Here is a 14599-nt window from a genome sequence, read left to right as displayed (position 1 = left end):
AAGAGAAGAAGAAAAAGCAGCAGAAGAGGAAAGAGAGAGGATAAAAGAGGAAAGAGAATTGCAAGACATGACAAATTGAAAGGGAAATGGAGTTAATAAGAGCTATCCACATTACCTGTAACACCGTCTAACCTAACCAAGGTAATCAAGACCCTATATTTGATGTAGTGAGAGTACAGAAGTTAATCCCTAAGTTTACTGAAGAAGCTCAGATGAGTTTTTTGATCACTTTGAGAAAGTGGCTTCAGGTATGGGATGGCCAGATTATAAATGGTCAGTTTTGCTACAAAGTGTCTTAATTGGTAAAGGGAGAAGTGCTTATCTAGCTTAACAGCTGATCAGTGTAAAGACTACAAGGTACTTAAACACATGTGCTACAATTTACCCAGATTGACCCCAGAGTACTACAATGAGAGATTCAGAAATTTGAGAAAAGATTGAGAACATTCTTAGCTTATGCTTACAAAGTGAGAAGGTGTTTCAAACGTTGGGTAGAAGCTGCTAAAGTTTAAAACTTTTGATGAGTTAGAAGAGTTACTTGTTCTTGAACAGTATCTTAAGGGAATTCCTGAACATATAAGAGCCTATTTAAGAGAGAGAGAAGTGAAGAAACTTGACAAAGCTGCTACCCTTAGTGAAGATTACAATATAATCAGTAGTAAACGTAATTATAATGTCGAGTACCAGAGTCAACAACGCCCAGGTTTTAAGTCTTATCCAAATAACAGGAACAAATTTAATGGGAAACCTTCAAGTGATACTATCAAGAGTACACAAGGTAATACACCTCAGCAAACTAATGTGAAATCCTCATCCAGTTTTTCAAGACAGTTACAGAAACCTAATGTTGTCTGTTTCAAGTGTGGAAGAGTAGGACACTACAGTCAAGAGTGTTACCGGAATCAACAGCAGTCAAAACCAGTTGGTCAAGTTGTAAAAGTCGACCAGGTGAAACAAACTACGAAGTTCAGTGTGGGAAAGAATCAGACTCCAGACAAGAATGAAACTAAACAAGCTGAATGTTTAGCAACCAGTGGAAATGTTACCTCAAGCAGTGAGTGGCTAAGCAGTGTGGAGGCTTTTGGGCCATATATCTATGAGGGTATGCTGTTAACTCAAGAAGGAAGTATGCAGGTACCAGTCAAGATATTACGTGATACAGGGAGTAACCATAATGTGGTAGTACGTGGTTCTCACCCTCAGTTGGAGAAGAGTCTCACAGGAGATTCAGTTATTTTGAAGGGTATAGGAGGAGAGGAAGTAACTCCTATATGCTGCTTACACCTGTCATGTGAATTGGCGACAGGGAATGTTGATTTTGCTGTAAAGGACTCACTGGCTGTAAAAGGTATACATGTTCTGTTGGGGAATGAAGTTGGTGGTGTGCCATTTATTCCTTGTACTGTAGTGACAGACAAACCATTGAGGATTAGTCCTACAGAAGAGTTGGAGAAGAATAACCCCCACCTGTTTCCTAGTTGTGTAACTACCAGAAGTATAAAGAGGACTATGACTGCAAGTGAAGAAACTGAGGATTTACACACCCAAGAAGGATCAAGTGAAGGATCTTTTTGCTTAGAAGAATTATTCCAGGGAAGTGAAGTTTCCCATAGTGCTGACCAAGAGAGATTTCCCAAGGAGATGAAGAAGACGACGACGACGAAGAAGAAGAAGAACCTGATGTTCCTGAAGAGACTCCGAGTAGTCAAAGTGTTACTGAAGACAGTAGTGAAACTACAGTAGCTGAGTTAGCAGATATCGAGAATTCAACCCTTGAAGTTGGTCAAGTGACAAGAGAGAAGCTGATGGACTTGCAGAAGAAGGATGCATCGTTAACTGATTTGTTCTTCAGAGTTGTTGATCGAAAAGAGATGCAACAAACTCCTACCTGTTACTATCTGAAGGAAGGTTTACTGATGAGGAAGTATAGACCCTACGATATACCAGGAGATGCTGTATGGGGTGAACAAATATCATCAAATTGTGATTCCATATCCATTTGAGAACAGCAAGTGGTTGCAGTAGCTCATGAGTCTGGACATATGGGAATCAGGAAGACTGTGGAGAAGATCATGAAATATTTTTTCTGGCCTGGACTTCACAAAGATGTTAGCAGGTTTTGTCGTGAGTGTCATACCTGCCAGATAGCTGGAAAACCCGAATGAAACCGTCAAGAAAGCCCCCTACAACCTATAGAAGTTAGAGGAGAACCCTTTAGCAAAGTGATTACAGACATGGTTGGACCATTGCCGAAGACAAAGAAAGAAATGAGTATTTGTTGACATTAATGTGTCCTGTGACAAGGTATCCAGAAGCAATCCCTGTTAGAAACATATCTGCCAAGATAGTTGCTAAAAAACTTGTGGAGTTTTTCTCAAAGTTTGGAATACCAGAAATAGTACAAAGTGACAGAGGAACAAACTTTACTTCAAAGTTATTCCAGGATGTGATAATTTGTTTAGGAGTGAAACAACAGTTATCCACTGCCTATCATCCAGAAACTCAATGGTGCCTTGGAAAGGTGTTCCACCAGACATTGAAAAGTATGCTGACAAAGTATTGTTCTGAGTCAGGAAGAGAATGGGATGTTGGTTTACCATTAATGTTGTTTGAAGTTAGGAGTGCTTATCAAGAAAGTATGGGATGTTCACCTAATGAGATGATTTTTTGGGAGAGAGTGAGGACCGTTGAAGATTCTGCAGAAATTGGGAAGAAAATCAAGCGGAAAGCCAAGGATAGTATGTGAAGAATTTAAGGAAAAGGTTGAAAGAGATTAGAAAATTCTCTTTAGAAAACTTGAAAAATTAGTCAAGAGAAAATGAAAGGAGATTTGATGCTAAGACTAAGCTAAGAAGTTTTAGTGTTGGTCAACAAGTGTTAGTGTTCTTACCTGTCAAGAGATTTCCCCTCACTAATAAATTTCAAGGTCCTTACAAGATAATTCAGAAGTTAAGTGATAGAACTTATGTGATTGAAACACCAGAAAGAAGAAGAAGACAAAGGAAGATACATGTGAACCTCTTGAAACCTTATTTCTCAGAAACTAAAACTGAAACTGTGTTAGTAACCCAGACAACTTTATCTACAGAAGACGATGATGGCTACGAATTGGGAGCTGCAAGCAAGATGAATAATTCTTCAATTTTGGGAAAATTTGGAGGATAAACTGGAACATCTGAGTGTTGAACAAGGTGAAGACTTAAGTGACGTAATTAGAAGTTTTCAGAAATTTTTTCAGATGTGGCCTAGACGTACTGATCTGACCAAGCATGAAATCAAGATTCAAGAAGATGGGAAAACCTTTCAAGCAAAGAGCCTATCGCTTATCACCGTTTACATCGAGATGTTTTGAAGAAGGAAGTTGTTTAGTTTTATTTGCTGCAACATGGATTAGCAGAACCCAGTTCAAGTCACTTTAGTTCTCCATGTGTGTTAGTGAAGAAACCAGATGGTTCATTTAGGATGTGTACTGATTATAGGAGGCTGAATTCTATCAGTGTGGCTGATAATTATCCTTTGCCTCTCATAGATCAGTTACTTGATAATATTGGGCAAAGCCAAGTTGTTTCCAAGATAGACTTGTTGAAAGGATATTATCAATTCCCTTAGATGAGAATGCGAAGTTGCTGTCAGCTTTTATTACTCCATTTGGACTGTATCAGTATACTGTTCTGCCATTTGGTCTGATGAATGTACCTGCAACATTTCAACGAGTGATGGATCAACTGCTAGGATCAATAGAAGGAGTAGGTGTATACCTAGATGACATCGTGATTTACTCTACAACGTGGGAAGAACATCTGAGGAAAGTTTTCAAGAAACTACAAGAAGCAGGATTAACAGTCAACCTAGAGAAGAGTGAGTTTGGAAAGGCAACTGTACAGTATCTTGGGTTTGAAGTTGGGAAAGGCCTTCTTGCTCCAGTAAATGCTAATGTAGAAGGTATCCGTAAGGCTACCCCACCTAGTACCGGAAACAGCTACAGAGATTTTTGTGGATGGCTGGATTCTATCGTCGTTTTTGCCCAAATTTCTCAGCCGTAGTAGCTCCCTTGACAGACTTAACTAGTCCCAAAGCCAAGTTTATTTGGACTCCAGAGTGTCAAGAATCCTTTGAGAAGGTAAAAGCCATTTTAACTTCAAGACCAGTACTTCAAGATCCAGACTTCGACAAGAAATTTGTGATACAAGTTGTTGCGTCAGACTGTGGTGTTGCAGCTGTTCTACTTCAAGAAGATGAAAAATAATATCTACCATCCTGTCTGCTTCGTGTCTACAAAACTGAAAAAAAACATCAGAAAGTATATTCGACAATTGAGAAGGAAACTTTAGCCTTAATCACCGCATTGAAAAAATTTGAAGTGTATGTGAATAGACCTAGGAATGAAGAAATTTTAATATTGTCTGATCACAATCCACTGTCATTTATCCAGAAAATGAAAAATCACAATCAAAGACTGACCAGGTGGTCTTTATGTCTGCAACAGTATAACTTAAGAGTGCAGCACATTAGTGGCAAAAACAATGTAGTTGCTGATTATTTATCTCGTTGCGAATCGTTGGATTCAACACCGTGATAAAAAATCTTCTGGGGGGAGGTATATTATATATTACTTCTTTCAAAATGCATGTTTCCCGTCTTTGAAATGTCATGTAAGATTATGCAACATTTATTCAGATTCCTAGATAGCTTAGAATAGGATGTTTTAAATGTGTGTTCAGATTTTGCATTACGTGTTATAAAAGAATATATATATAACGTAAAAAGAGAGAGATCTTTGTCTTTTGGAAGCTACGAATGTTTAACTTTTCTTTCAACACGTGTGATAGCGAGCGAGCTCGACTTCTTCGTTGTTGTCAAAACATGTCAATCTTAATTGTCACAGCTCAGCCTCCGTTTTGGTCGGGTACGTGTCTTTCGTCTTTTTTTTTTTTTTAACAGACTCGACTCGTACGCGTATATATTTGTCAAGTCCCACGTGGGTATTGCACATTTTGTATGTGAGATTGCATCAGATTTCAGAACTTTCGAGAAGCTTTCGTGCCAAGAACGTTTTGACATCTGCTCTCTCCCGTTTCCGTAAAGGAAGAGATTTCATTCGATCATAGAACCTTGAGGCAGTTAGATCTCCCTCTCTCTCTCTCTCTCTCTCTCTCTCTCTCTCTCTCTCTCTCTCTCTCTCTCCCTCGACATCGAGATTATATTAACGTAACGTACATTGGTCACTCGTAACTTGTGAGAATTTCATATTTGATATTTCTTAGAGTTTACTTAGTACTATTTAGTTTCTTTTGTGGAATCTGAACAAACATTTCGTAACGGCGCCTGGTTTTTGTGAAAGTGTAATATACAAGCTGCAGCAAGAGAGAAAGAAATTGGTATACCAAGGTAAAGTGTTATATTTTTATTAGTTGCAACTAATAACGGTTAACTAATAACTAATAACGGTTAGGAACTGTGTTTAACTAATAACTAATAACGGTTAGGAATTGTGTTTAACTAATAATTGATAGGAACTGTGGTTAACTAATAACCGATGGTTGTGAAAGTATGGTAAAAACTGTTGGTTACAGTGTTTTTGAGTGGAAAAGATTTACACTTTTACACATTGCTGATATTTTTTGTGTTTGTGTCTGTTCCATTGTTTGTGCACTTATTCATTTTCTTATTGAAGTGTGTCTTTTTGTTTTATATTTTCATTTGCATTCACAATTTAATTGACTTAGTTATTTTCATTGCTTAATCATTGCACATTTAATTAGATTTAACACTTGTGAATTAATTTGCATTTACTTAGAATTCTTTTCAAGACTTATTATTGTTTAGCACTTGTGAATTAATTTCAAATTTTCAGTTATTGCCTAACACTTTTGAATTTCAATTGAATTAATTTTCTTGAATTTTGTGAAAAATTAATTTTGATTTAATTTTACTTAATTTGATTCAAGAATTAATTAAACTTTACTTTGTTTTCAAGTAACAGTAATTTTCCCTGATATTGTGAATTTCACTTATAAATTTTGAATTTAATAATAAATTTTTGTATTTAAAATTTTTATAAGTGTTTTCTTTATCTTACACCAGTATAATTATATTTAATTATGATTATATTTATGTTAGGTAGAAACATAGAGTGGTAATTGATTTGCTTTCCTTCAATTTATTTGAAGTGACTTAGAACCAGGGAAGTACTTAGACTTCTGAAATCAGGGAAATACTTAGAGTTTTAAAGTTGTTGATGGAGTGATGCCCTTCGATTAATTTAATTACTTACAAGATTACCTCACACCTGTTTTGATGAACTTAGTCTGATTTTCTGCAATACTGGTAAGTGTTAATGGATCACTGTTGCCTTTAGAGTATTCAGTCGTTTAAACATGTTATGAGGGTTCAGGTGTCTGGCTTTTTGTGAGGTAATGTTTGATGCATGGTAACCAGATACTTGGCACTTCGTAACTATATATATATATATATATATATATATATATATATATATATATATATATATATATATAGATATATATATGTTCTGGTTAAAATGTTCTGTTACAGAATTCCATCTAATAATGAGGAGCCATAAAAACACCAAAATATAGAGAGAAAAGTACTATATTTCAGAGACTGCTGTCTCTCTCTTCAGGTATATGAATGAGAAAGGTTTACAGAAAAGGTGGTATTTATACCAAGAGATCCTTCCACAGGTAAGCCAATTTAGGTCACCCCCGCTGATAATCTTCCTTTAATCTTCTTCAGCGTTGGTTGAATGAAAACTTCGTCGATCACATCTGAAATCCACGCTCCTTTTGAGATGTTCATTACCTGCCTCTCTTTTATTAAGGCCGATTCCATCATTTGACTCTTGTACCGGCAGTTGCTGCTATAAATTATACGTGACAAATTCCAGTTTATTCTATGGTTATGTTCATTTATATGGTTGAAAATAGCTGAGTTCTGTTGTCCATACCTAACTGACCGTTTGTGTTGTATTAGTCTCTGGGGAAGTGATTTTCCTGTAAAATTCTGGAATTGGAGAAACGATCGCAACAACTTCCAGAAATATTAAACGTTGGACGTAAATCAGCTTTATGGCCCATACGGAATTATTGCCATAATCTAATCGTTGTTCTGCCAGCTTTTTCTTTCCTGTGCACATACGAGAAATGCCAAGTGCATGGACTCTTAATGTCTTTTGAAGGAAAGATAAACCACTTTCAATTTTCTTTCATTGTGAACAAAGCTTTTGGCCTGTATACGGTAAAGACTTCATTGAAACAAAACACCAGAATGGTATATATGAGGCTCAAATAATAACAGGGCAATAGGAAAAAGCCTCTCCTACTTTAGAAGGTTTCTTAGTCAATGGAAAATAAATATATGAATTCCATATCTTTTAGAGTGTCATCTTACTCAACAAAATAAAAAATCCTCAAAATTTCTCAAGATCTAAGAGGCCACAAGGAATTAAAAAGAAAACATGATCTTCCGTCTTTTGTAGTTCTGCCAGACAATAGAAAGTAAAATGACATACCTCTCCTCACTTCTAAAGTCCAATCAAATAACAGGTGATCAAAACCCCAGGTTCTATCACCTTCTTAAGTTCTGAAAGGCGATAAGAATAATCACTAGCATGTCCTTAAAAAAGAAAACACTAACCGTTAGAAGAACTGCCAAATTACAGGACTTTCTTTACAAAATAAAATTCCAGCAAAAGGTGATATGTCGAGGTTTCTGGGTTCCTTCAGCCAGTCGGAATTCAGGTTGCAGTAAGTCTGTTACAAATGCTCAACTTAGACAAACACCTGGCTTCGTAACCGTAAAACGATCAAACTATTACAAAAATTATTTAACGATGAACGGAAATTTATAAGTGACCATGAGGTTATAGTATTCGTTTGACAGCACTAGAATGAGTCTCACTGCAGTATGGACTGTCTCACAAACATCCATTACGTGGCAAAACGTCCGCCTGCTGATTCGATTTTTGGTTATTCCCAAATTTCGACTTTTCGATGAAAAAATTTTTCACAAGATTCATCCATGAAGGACATTTCTTTCCGGGGAGTTATTGGGCAATATACTATTTATAATTCATGAATAATTGTTCAAGAAGATTTTCTATTATTAAATGAAGAGTCCCTTTATTTATCTGTTTTAATTTGGAATATATTCAATTTCTCTTACTGTACTTTTAATTACATATACCGTAAATATTCATGTATACTTTTTATGCATTTACTTTTTACGTGTTTCCTTCTATATAATGTTTAGTCGCGAGACAGTGAAAACTGTTAATAATCAACGAATGGTGAGGCACTGCTATCTGAATTAAAATCAAAACGAAACTGAAAGGATTTAAATTCAGTACATCAAAGCAATCACGTTCTATAATTTTGTATACTCAAAATTATTCACATTATTATGCAAGCTTCAAAACTAATTGTAAATGAATTCGCATGAAATAGAAAAAAAAAATTATGATCTGAAATATAAAAGCACATGAACGAATAACTTGTATTCCATTCACGACTGTAAAATAAAATGGAAGTGTTGAACTCCCTAGAGAAATCTAGGGAGGCGCAAGCTACACAGCAGGCAACTATGCATGGTGGGAGTGTGACAGATAACGATAAAGGTAAAGGTGTGAAAGAGAAAGAAAGACATTGATTCTAAAAAGATTACGTAAAAGTGTGAGGTGGCGTGCTAGTGTCTTTCTTTCTTAAACTTGTTAAATACAGTATTCTTTTTGGTTTATTTCTCTATTTCCTAAGCGACCCACTGGCTCTATCTCAACTTGCTTTCCTTGTTTCTTGTATGAACTATAACTTTTTTCAAGGGTATTCATTTTGCTTTAATAACGAAATTGGAGAATTGTAGTTTAAGATATTGCACAACTACTTTTAAGACATCATATTGATTCTCATAACCGCATTACCTTGAAAGTTAACCCAGTCCCTTTGAATATTTGATCCCCATTAAGTTTTACCCAGCACTACACTGGCTTCCGTCCAAGGTCTCAATAATGGTATACTACGACTTTTGCAAGATTGCCCTGAAGCATGAATAAACTAAATGCACTGAAAATCACTTCCTGGAAAGGCTATCAGTACTATAACTAGTACCCATCTGGGTAACATTTAAGTTCATAATAATGTTTTACCTTGTACCTTGCGATTCGTTAGTCACTGAAGACGTTTACGATTGGTTGTAAAAGCTGCTTCCAAACGAGCAGCCCATACGTTCAACATTTCCATGGTTGGCTTATGGTATTTTTCTTACAGCGATTTTTGTTTTCTGGTGGTTCATATTTTCCTTTTAAAAAACCAAATGTTAATATTTCTTTCAATAACTTAAACTGAACACATTCACGTTGCTTTTGTTTGCCTGTGCTTTCCTGCTTTTTACGTCAGCACGCTGAAAGCAAGTAGGGAAAAGCTCAATGAATTGCAGAGTTTTCCATATTTATTTATGCCATACAACGCAATTTCGTCTTATTGTCATGCTCACTTAACAAATGATATAGTAGAAGCCTAATTCACTAGTTCACTTTTCGGGAATTTCGAATTATTTCTAAATTAATGGTATCGATAAAAGCTTTTTTGCATGGAATGTAAAATCATTAAGATTATTTGTTGAGAACTTCCTTATCGAAATATGTTCGTGATCAGACAGCATAAATTTAATTTTCAAGCGAAGACACTCATTTTGTTGTCTGTAATAAATCACAGTTTGTTGAAGGACGCCAAATAACCAAAATTATCTGCATTCATTTGTCGAAAATAAGGTAAGGCAGGTATGCATTATTGCACCATTCAAAACTATATATTGTCTACGTTACTCTGTTTATGCCAGCCATTGCAATAAGACATAGTAATGTATTTTTGTAGGGGGGGGAGATGGGGGGTGGGTACACGGATATGTGTATATTGAACATAGTTCCATTATCCACTTTATATGTTTTTTTTTTTTTTTTTTTTTTTTTTTTTTGTCAGACAGGTAATTGTTTTCATTTATAGCACAGGGGCCTAGAAAAATAATTAGTTTTATCGCTGCCTAATTTTCGCTTACTCGGGATAGGTCCACGTTAGAGCCTAAATAGGTCTGAAAGAGGAGTTATGCGTTGAGTTAGAGGTATAGGATATTAATGATTTATCTATTAGAATGGAAATGTAAAAAAATAAATAATATGCATGTTAAACAGTAAAGAAAAATTAGTTCTAATAAAATATAGCATATTTTTTTACTGTCGTAGATGAAATAATGGTCTAATTTTCAATAGATTTTTAGCACGCTTTAATTTATTTGATGTACTTAATTTATGGAATACATTTCTGTTCAATCATTTTGCGTTTCCGCTTATAACTGAGAATATAAGAACGCGTTCAAGTTATGTCCTTTTTATTTGATCCTTGTTCTTAGTATGAGTAGTATCAATTATGAGTATTAATTACGGAGACCGTTTCACGTTAAGTTAGAAATATAATGTTTGCAACTTATGCATCAGGGGGGACAGCTTACACGTGTCCCGAGTAAGCTGGAGACCGCATTGAGGCTTGTTTACTCACTATATTTATATGTATGTTTTTACTTGTGTGTGCATACCCCTTAAACGCCGGAGCGGTAAATAAAAAATGTTCTCCCATGTGCCGGAGGGGTTTCGGAGTGAGCGCGGAAGCGGAAAAAATATTTTTTTCAAAAAATCACAGCGCGCTTAGTTTTCAAGATTAAGAAGTTTCAATTTTTTGGTTGGCTCCTTTTTTTTGTACATTGCCTGAAGTTTAGTATGCAACCATCAGAAATGAAAAAAATTATCATTATCATATATAAATAATGCGATATATGATAGCGCAAAAACGAAATTTCATATATAATTGTATTCAAATCGTGCTGTGCGCAAAACGCTTAAAGGTAACAAGTTACTTTTTTTTTCGTTGTAATGTGCACTAAATTACGATCATTTTGATATATAACACATTGTAAAACGATAAAAGCAACACAGAGAAAATATTATCACAAAATGATGCATGAATTCGTAACGCGCGGACGTAAAAAAATATTTTTTTTTTTAAATTCACCATAAATCGAAATATTGTTATAGAGACTTGGAATTTGTTTTAAAGTGAAGATAAATTATAGAATATTACGATACTGTAAGATTTTTAGCTTACAAATGCAGTTTTTGACCATTTCGGACGAGTTAAAGTTGACCAAATGTCGAATTTTTTTTTATAAATTTTTTTTTTATATGCAAATATTTCAAAAATGAGAAATGCTACAACCTTCAAATATTTTCTGTTATATTGTGCATGTTTTTGCGCACATTTTCATATATAAAACTCTATGAAAAGCCTAATATGAAAAGGCACAAATATTAGGAGAATGTGACCTGCGCATTTCGGAGATTTTCGGCCGAGAATATGAGCGCGGACGGAATAAAATAGTTTTTTCAAAAATTCACCATAAATCTAAATATTGTTCTAGAGACTTGCAATTTGTTTTAAAGTGAAGATAAATGATTGAATATTACTAGACTGTAAGATTATTATGTTACAAATGCGTTTTTCGACCATTTCGGTTGAGTCAAAGTTGACCGATCGTAGTTTTTTTCCTATTTATCGTACTTTTTATGCAAATATTTCAAAAATGAGAGATGCTACAACCTTCAAATATTTCTTTTTATATTGTGTATGTTTTTGCGCACATTTTCATATATAAAACTCTATGAAAAGCCTAATATGAAAAGGCACAAATATTAGGAGAATGTGACCTACGCATTTCGGAGATTTTCGGCCGAGAATCGGCGCACGGACGGAATAAAATAGTTTTATTTTTTCAAAACTTCACCATAAATCTAAATATTGTTCTAGAGACTTGCAATTTGTTTTAAAGTGAAGATAAATGATTGAATATTACTAGACTGTAAGATTATGTGCAAATGCGTTTTTTTCGACCATTTCGGTTGAGTCAAATTTGACCGATCGTAGTTTTTTTTTCCTATTTATCGTACTTTTTATGCAAATATTTCAAATATGAGAGATGCTACAAACCTTCCAATATTTTTTTTGTTTATATGTGCATTTTTTTTTCGCACATTTTCATATATAAAACTCTATGAAAAGCCTAATATGAAAAGGCACAAATATTAGGAGAACGTGACCTACGCATTTCGGAGATTTTCGGCCGAGAATCGGCGCGCGGACGGAATAAAATAGTTTTTTTCAAAACTTCACCATAAATCTAAATATTGTTCTAGAGACTTGCAATTTGTTTTAAAGTTAAGATAAATGATTGAATATTACTAGACTGTAAGATTATTATGTTACAAATGCGTTTTTCGACCATTTCGGTTGAGTCAAAGTTGACCGATCGTAGTTTTTTTTCCTATTTATCGTACTTTTTATGCAAATATTTCAAAAATGAGAAATACTACAACCTTCAAATATTTTTTGTTATATTGTGCATGTTTTTGCGCACATTTTCATATATAAAACTCTATGAAAAGCCTAATATGAAAAGGCACAAATGTTAGGAGAATGTGACCTACGCATTTCGGAGATTTTCGGCCGAGAATCGGCGCGCGGACGGAATAAAATAGTTTTTTCAAAACTTCACCATAAATCTAAATATTGTTCTAGAGACTTGCAATTTGTTTTAAAGTGAAGATAAATGATTGAATATTACTATACTGTAAGATTATTATGTTACAAATGCGTTTTTCGACCATTTCGGTTGAGTCAAAGTTGACCGCTCGTAGTTTTTTTCCTATTTATCGTACTTTTTATGCAAATATTTCAAAAATGAGAGATGCTACAACCTTCAAATATTTTTCGTTATATTGTGCATGTTTTTGCGCACATTTCCATATATAAAACTCTATGAAAAGCCTAATATGAAAAGGCACAAATATTAGGAGAATGTGACCTACGCTTTTCGGAGATTTTCGGCCGAGAATCGGCGCGCGGACGGAATATAATAGTTTTTTTTCAAAAATTCGCCATAAATCTAAATATTGTTCTAGAGACTTGCAATTTGTTTTAAAGTGAAGATAAATGATTGAATATTACCAGACTGTTATGTAATTTGCTTACCCAAAATACCAATATATATAATATATATATATATATATATATATATATTATATATATATATATATATAATATATATATTTATATATATATTATATATATATATATATATATATATATATATATATATATATATATATATATATGTATGTATATATATATTTTAAATATATAAAATATATATTACATTTTTCGATTCTGGTACCAATACATAAATAAAAGGAATGCAGGTAACACTTTTCTTTTCGCATACAATGAAATGCCTTATTATTATTTTATCATGCACAGATACGGATATATAAAAACTTGTAATAAATATAAAAATAAATATAAAATAAATGCAGAATACTCACTCGTAATCCTGACTCTCGTCTATTCTTGCTTTTCTCCCTCTCCATTGAAGAGTCTTGCATTTTTTTCCTCTCGACATGACGAGGTACAGGTGGAGGAGGGAGACGTGCGCCCTACTGCTGATGACCCGGCGCGCCCCGTGCGCCCTCCGATGTTGGTTTAGGGGGCGCGCTCCAATACGTGACCTTAGTGTGGTACTTACGGTCACAGTCCCCTATCCTGCAAAGAGCAACTTTGCAGAGACGACAGAAGAACCGGGTGTCTCTCCTTCTGCCATTCATATGGCACACTCGGCACCGTTTCTGCTTTCGTCCTTCTAAGGCCTCCAGTATGTGATCCCCTGGCTGCAGCCGACACACAGGGTCCACTACCCGACGAGAAGCGGTGATGGCGGGGCCGGCAGCAAGAGGGGCGTTGTCAGCAGGGGCGTCGTCAGCAGGGGCGGTGGCAGCAGGGGCGTCGTCAGCAGGGGCGGTGGCAGCAGGGGGGCGGTGGCGCAGGGGCGGCGTTAGCTCAGGGCGTCGTCAGCAGGGGCGGCGGCAGCAGGGGCGGCGGCAGGTCGACCGAAGTTGGCCCTCCTATCTGCCCTTTCCGCTAGGGGCAGATCTGCAGCTCGGGGCAGGGGGTCAGTTATGGAAGGCCACTCATCGGGATCAAAGTTGATGAGGGCATTCCCGGCTACCTCTAGGAACTGTATGTGGGACAACCTCGGAAGATTGTCACCGCGGTACCCACAGTACAGTATGTAGGCATTTTGGAGGGCCAACTGAAGGATGTATTTGAGGAGCTTCTGGGTCCACCTTCTGGTTCTCCTGGCGAAGGGATAATACTGGATGAGCTGATCAAAGAGATCAACTCCTCCCATGTGCCTGTTGTAGTGCCCAATGACGGTAGGCCGCTCGATACGAAACTCCTCAAACACAACTCGGCCCTGTCGACGTGTCTTCTTCCGCTGTACGATCTCTTCTTGGATGGGTTCATGACTCGTCGTAATCATGGGGACGAGTCGGACACCCTTCCAACAGATGACGAAGACAGCGCCCTTCCGCCGCCACTCTGTCTCTCCTCTTGCCAGGTGTTGCGGATGACTAGCGTACCTCTTGAGGGAAATCGGGGCCCCACGCACCAACCGAAGGGTACCACTGACGTGCACACCAGCTTCATAC

The 14599-nt window shown here is 36.1% G+C and overlaps 1 protein-coding gene across 4 annotated transcripts in view; it reads left to right on the top strand.

The window, feature by feature from the left end:
• LOC135207564 (uncharacterized) overlaps positions 1-14599 on the top strand; it is a 34019-nt gene that overhangs the window by 8789 nt on the left and 10631 nt on the right. For 2 of the 4 annotated variants that reach the window (XR_010312992.1, XM_064239395.1), the window contains exon 1: positions 4952-5388. The exons of the other annotated variants lie outside the window; for them this stretch is intronic. The gene's annotated coding sequence lies outside the window, so the exon portion shown is untranslated. Of the gene's footprint in view, positions 1-4951; positions 5389-14599 lie in introns of those variants that run through there. 4 annotated transcript variants of the gene reach the window in all.

Source organism: Macrobrachium nipponense, chromosome 32 (assembly GCF_015104395.2).
Source record: "Macrobrachium nipponense isolate FS-2020 chromosome 32, ASM1510439v2, whole genome shotgun sequence".
Classification (NCBI taxonomy): Eukaryota; Metazoa; Arthropoda; class Malacostraca; order Decapoda; family Palaemonidae; genus Macrobrachium; species Macrobrachium nipponense.
The sequence above is the reverse complement of the archived record's forward strand: the minus strand, read 5'-3'. Positions and strand labels throughout refer to the sequence as shown.